Below are 6,404 nucleotides of genomic sequence, written 5' to 3'. Positions count from 1 at the left end.
GTGTGTGTGTGTGTGTGTGGGGGGGGGGTATTTAGCAGGGCCTGACTCTGGATCTAAAACCAGTGGCAACAACCGAGCGACTGTCTAACTAAATACTTGATCACGGCCACGTAGACTCTGCTACATCACCAATATAACATACTTTACATACAACATACTAACTCATGCAGGGCAGTTAGAACCTTGATGGCCGAGAAACACCTCTGGGCAATGATATGCCCGTTTTAGGTCGATTTCTACGATTTATTCAGCCTGCAAAAGAAGTCTGGTGGAGACTACTAACTTGACAGGAATACTTTCATTGCTGGCATAGGAACAATCAGATAGCAATTCACATCATGCTGGGATCCGGATGATTAAATGGGCCTGGCGATGTTACACCTTGTACCTGATGCATGTTTACATTATCGGGGAGATGTTACATTATTGGCTCCATGCCTTCATGGTACAGTACTGGTGTTATGGCAGGAAAGCTTAGACAAGGGACAGAAAACTTTGTGTAATTAAGAAAGAAAAAAAAGGAATCGCGACGTCTCTACTACAATCGCTTCCAGGAGGTCCATCTTTAAAACTTTGTACAGCGTAAATGAGTAATATTTATCATGTCCGGTTAGTTTATCCACAACAACCAGGCTCTCCCTCGCTACATCACCTCTTTTCATAGCTTGTCAATTCTGGCACTAGATGGTTTCGCCATGCTTTTAAAGGAAATCAATATAATCAGCATAAGTAATAGCCTAATAGATTATCAACAGTTTGCGTTCCACGTCATGTAATCTAATGCCATTTAGTGTTTGTACTGGCTAGGCCATGTAATCATTACATAGTTAATAGTCAGTCATGCATAACCGGCTGTGAAAATCATACACATACACATTATTGTAGACTTGTTTACGACAAAAAAACATGCCTCCATATAAACACATAAACAGGAATACATGCTTCAGGAGACAATCACTTGTAGGCAGAAAGCCACTACAGGGGTACATTTTCGCGGACCCTACATCATTTCCGGAAAACCCAGCTTGTGTGGAATACTCTAGTACTATCCACATGCAGTCAGAGTTTCAGGCAGCCTCCTAAAGGTTCGTAATGTTTGAAAACCCTATAGAAAACGGCCACATTCCGGAAAATCGAACTTAATACAGCAAACAATATAATACTGCTGCAAATTTTCACTTCTACCGCAAAATTACGTTACGCAAAAACAAAGGATGTTACTTCGATGAAGGTTAGACATCCAGGTAATAAGATACGACAAAAAGCAATTACTCAAGCAACTGGATATGATTTTGGAAAATCATATCCAGTTGCTATGGGAACTGTTTTTTGGCGTATAGGAAGTTACTGTCGACCAGAATAGAGAAGAAACATTGGACGCCTACAGTACGAAACTCCGCTCCCGATAAGCCTACTGTGCGCAACCAGGCGACAGACGAACCCAGTCCGGAGTTAACTGCTTTAGATGACTGGAAAACGTCACGTCCGATGAATTAACTCATTTTACCGGTCTGTTGGTCTGGGGAAAACGGCTTCGATTTTTTTACCGGTGCGTAGTTTAAGTGCTGAAAGGTCGCAAAAGCACATTGCTGCTTAAACCAACTGGGTTTTACTTCCACAACTTACCCAGGCCAGATCAGGATGACTAAGGCTTTAATCATAGGAACTACCCTATGTACCCTTTATATATCAATGCCCTTATGGACCTTTGTCATGTTCAACCGCTCTTTTAAGTTGCTCATACATGCCTTATCGAGTTCTGTTAGTTCATAAGTGAAGCTGAAGAAGAGTGGTGGATGTCACCCGAAACGTCCGGATATTATCTCCGTAATTTATCCAGTAGTAGAGTTTGAATTCCTATGAGTATTGTTTACCTGGATGTTTAACCTGCATCAACGACAATGGCTTTAGTTTTTTTTTAATCTTCCCGTTGTAATGGTACCAGTCATCCCGCCCACCCTGTAATACTTCCAAAGCTCACCAGAACGGCTGCTCAAACCATCTGGCTTTTACTTCTGCAACTTACCAAGGCTAGATCATGATGACTCAAGGCTTTAATGTTTTTTATCTTCTAATGGTGCCAGTTAGTCCGCCCACTCGGTAGTGCTTCCAAAGCTCACGTTCTGGTAGAGCGGTAAATACCACCAACCTAATTCCGCTTAATGACATACGAAATGTTTTCCTGCATAATCCTGACAGTCATTGCTGGTGGTGGGGGCTGCAGCACAACAAAGGACGTCATCCACGTACGGAATAAAAACGTCCTGCGCCATTAAAGCTATGATTCATGCTCTATTTAGTTTTCTTTGGCAAAGGTTGAAGGCTTGGAATGAATAATATCAGACGTGTGCTGCTAGAAGGGATGAACCCGATTATAAATGACTGAAACGGCGGAGAAAGAATAACCAGTACATTACAGGTAACAGATCTTGAGGAGATATTATCTTCTTTGGCAATGGTTGTAGGCTTGGAATAATAATAATAATAGTTTATTGACCACAATCCAGGTACATGGCAGCGTATAAAATCGCTGAATTACGTACTCAGGCTTTACAAACAGACTGAACAATAAGGTCGGCTAAAGAAACAAAAGACATTGACAAACCAGGTACAAACATAAACAAATACTGACTATACAAAAGTTATAAAAATAGATCTACCTGCTAATGGATTAGAAACTATGAATGAATAATGTCAGACGTGTGCTGCTAAAAGGTATAAACCTGATTGTAAATGACTGAAACGGCCGAGAAAAAATAACCAGAACGTTGTACAGGTGATAGATCTAAAATGCATATTCCCTTGGCTTGCCAGTACAGGCATCAGCGTATTATTTAACTAGACCATGAAATATTGGACCTCACGGCAAAGTAAATCTTAAAACCCATAGATAGACAGAAAGTCTAACGAATAAGTAGACAGTCTAAGACTTAACAACCTTCCTTTAACTCCATTGTACTCAATTAGCGATTGCATAAACAGGAATAGACATCCCATGTGGATTGACAGATCTAAAGGAGATATTCCCTTCGCTAGCATCAACGTAAGTCGACTTAGGAATATTGGATGTCTCGATCGTCCAAGTACATCTCAAAACACAAAGACAGAACATCTAACGAATAAGTTCAAAGTCTAAGGCTTGACAGTCTTCCATTAACTCTATTCCATTCAATCAGTGAGTACATAAACAGGAATAGACATCCCAGAGGGCTTAACAGATCTAAAGGACATATTCCCTCTGCTAGGCAGTACAGGCATCAGCGTAACAAGACTATGAAGATTGGATGTCACCTCCAAGTACATCTCAAAACACAAAGACAGAAAATCCAACAAATTAGTACATTGCCTAAGACTTGCCAGCTTTCCCTTAACTCTATTCTACTCAATCAGTGGGACACAAACAGATATTAAAACCCTTGGCTGCTCAACAGATCTAAAGAAGATATTCCCTTCGCTAGACAGAACAAGCACTAGCGTAACTAGACTTTGGAATATTGGATGTCACGTCCAAGTATATTTAGAAAGCACAAAGGCATAACGTTTCAGAAATTAGTGCAGAGTCTAAGACTGAACAGCCTTCCCTTAACTCCACCCCGTTCAATCAGCGGGTACACTGATGTTGTTCTTAGAATGCAAATGTTAGTAAAGACAACGTAGTAGCTAGACGCAAATGTAAATGCATGCAGTAGTTATAATGTTTGTATTATATAATCTATGTAATAGGACTCCAGGGAGGATTAGTGACTGTATTGTCACTTATTGAAGGTTTCTTAAACAAACAAACACAAGCAGAGTACATAAGCAGGAATTGACATCCTAGACTTGCACTGACGTTCTCTCAAAGCAGAGTTTTTTTGGTTGGGTTATTTTTGGCGTGTTTTTAGTCTTTTTTATCGTTTTTTTTTTGCACTGGAATATATTTTCACCCAACCCAACAAAATTCCCGGTGCAAAAGAAAACCCGATAAAAAATAACGCTCAAAATAAGCCAACCCCAAACCTCTGCTTAGAGAGTAGCCCTGATGCGTAGTCAGACCGACTCCAAGCAGAGGTTGGGGTTTTGGCTTATTTTCGGCGTGCTTTTAGGCTTTTACACTGGTTACACATCTTTTGCACTGGTTGAAAAAAATACGAGTGCAAAAATGGAAGCCCGATAAAAAAAAGCCTCAAAACACGCCAAAAATAACCCAAAACCCAAACCTCTGCTTGGAGACGCGTAGTTTAGCCCGTGTACCGAGACCGGCCATCCCAGCGGCAACCCGCTAGTTACAGGCGGCAATTAACCCCGGGTAATTTTCCCGGCTGATTGCCGCAATTTTCCCGCAATTTGCCCCTCGACATGTAGCAATTTCAAGCACGACATGGCACCAACCTGGCGAGCTGCAGGCACAGCCCGAGCGTCAGCCCCAGTAGCGCACCGCGGCCCGCTGCCGTCCCTCGTCGGGACATGTCGCCGCCTCCCCCCGCCGGAGTTCCGCACACGGCCCGGTGGTCAGGCACGAGCTGAGCACGTTGTTAGTGTTAGCAGCAGGAGCCTTGTTGTTGTCGTGGCTTTGCGGAGACACAAGAGGTGTTAAAGGCTTTGGATTCTTGTGATGATGCCCCAACTCTGCTGGGTGGCGACGAGTTCCACTCCACGATAGTTCTTGAAAAACACTAGAATAGAGCGTATGTGAGCGTCCCGGACTGCGGGCGGTGTGAATGGTGCCGCCTCTGGTTCGGCCGGTGGATGAGGCACGGCGAGAGACGCACGTTGTTAGTACTAGTAGGACCGCCGGTGTTGCCTTGGTCTTGCGAGCGGTTTGTGTGAGCTGTGTCCCGGCCGAAGACAGTGTGAGAGAGCCCGGTCAGTCGATCAGGCACGGCGAAGCGAGCACGTTATTATATAGCAGGACCGACCGTGTTGGCGTGGACCTGCGCACGATTTCCTGGTCCCCGGCCACGATAAACGTGGGAGGTTCTGCCTCTGGCCAACCCTGCTGGGGAAATGGCTCCGTCTCCCGAGAATGAGGGCTGCAAATGATGGCAAAAAAATCGTGTTGGTGTGACGCGAATTCAAATCAAATCGCCAGCAGCTTTCCCGCGTCGCTGATGTTAACCCTCGTTTGCTTACGAACCTCCACCATAATCTCCAAGCAGATCCTAGGCTGGCAAAAGACAGTATCAAATCGGCCAGGCAGTATCCACTCGCCAGAGAGGGTCCAAACGCCCACCCAAGAGCGACTGTAATGTGTTGGAGTGATTAGGGTTATATAAATGATACATTGATGCTTGGGACTGATATGCAGATCCTTGGATGGCGTATGGACCCTCGCTGGCGAATGGATACTGCCTGGCAAATTTGATACTGTCTTTTGCCACCCTAGAATCTGCTTGGAGATTACCTCCGACGTTTCTAGTTAACTCACAGCTCTGTATATATTCTGAACGAGTCGGCACCACGGTTATCCCGCTTATCTATTATACATCCTGTCCGCTTGTCAAATTTCGCGCAAAGACTGAAAACCAACTTTTCATGGACGTATTTATTAGGTATATACTATAATTCATTAGGCCACACACTGACACAAATTATCTGTCTTTATTTCTGGGCAGTTTTTCAAAATCTATATTTGATCTTCCTACTTTCCAAGCATTTGTTACTGTGAGACGATGCCAATGCAATTTAAAACGACGTTCTGTTTGACAGTTTATCAAAAGGCACAAGGCAAACCCACTATCAGAATTTATTTAGGTAGCCTCCATAACATGCCAAAAACTGGGGGTTTGGGGGTCTTCAAGGTCTTTGGGAGCTTTTATGTGATATTCTCTGAATTACCCCCATTTTTTTAGAACTGGGCTAATCAGAAAACAGCAGAAGACCACCAAACCCCCAGTTCTATAAGCCTGCTACGGAGGCTATTTATTAGGTATTTATTATAATTTATTAGGCCACACACTGACATATGAACTTAGAACACGAGTCGTTTCAGCGCAGTGAATCAGCAGTAATATTCCGGTAAATCAGCCGGAATATTCCGGGCGGATTTGATTTGTCAACGTCCATCCTCCGCGTATCTCGTCATCTCTCTCTCAGGCCGTGATGGGAGGAAAACTTCCCAAGGTCAGTCAAGGTCACGCCGCGTAGTTGACGGATCGCGCGGCTCGGTACGGAGTACGGGGCATGACGGGAGAAGTGGAGTGACTAAGTGGTTATCACAGAAAAACCCTTTTTCCTGTTAAGATTATATTACATACAGGCCTAGGGTACTAGGTTTGTTGGGTTTGACTTCTTCTTTTAAGGCAATGGAAGGCGAATTTATATATATATATATATATATATATATATATAATAATAATATATATATATATATATATATATATATATATATATATATATATATATATATATATATATATATATAT

Source organism: Branchiostoma belcheri, unplaced genomic scaffold (assembly GCF_001625305.1).
Source record: "Branchiostoma belcheri isolate BF01 breed outbred unplaced genomic scaffold, Haploidv18h27 scaffold57, whole genome shotgun sequence".
Lineage (NCBI taxonomy): Eukaryota > Metazoa > Chordata > Leptocardii > Amphioxiformes > Branchiostomatidae > Branchiostoma > Branchiostoma belcheri.
The sequence above is the reverse complement of the archived record's forward strand: the minus strand, read 5'-3'. Positions refer to the sequence as shown.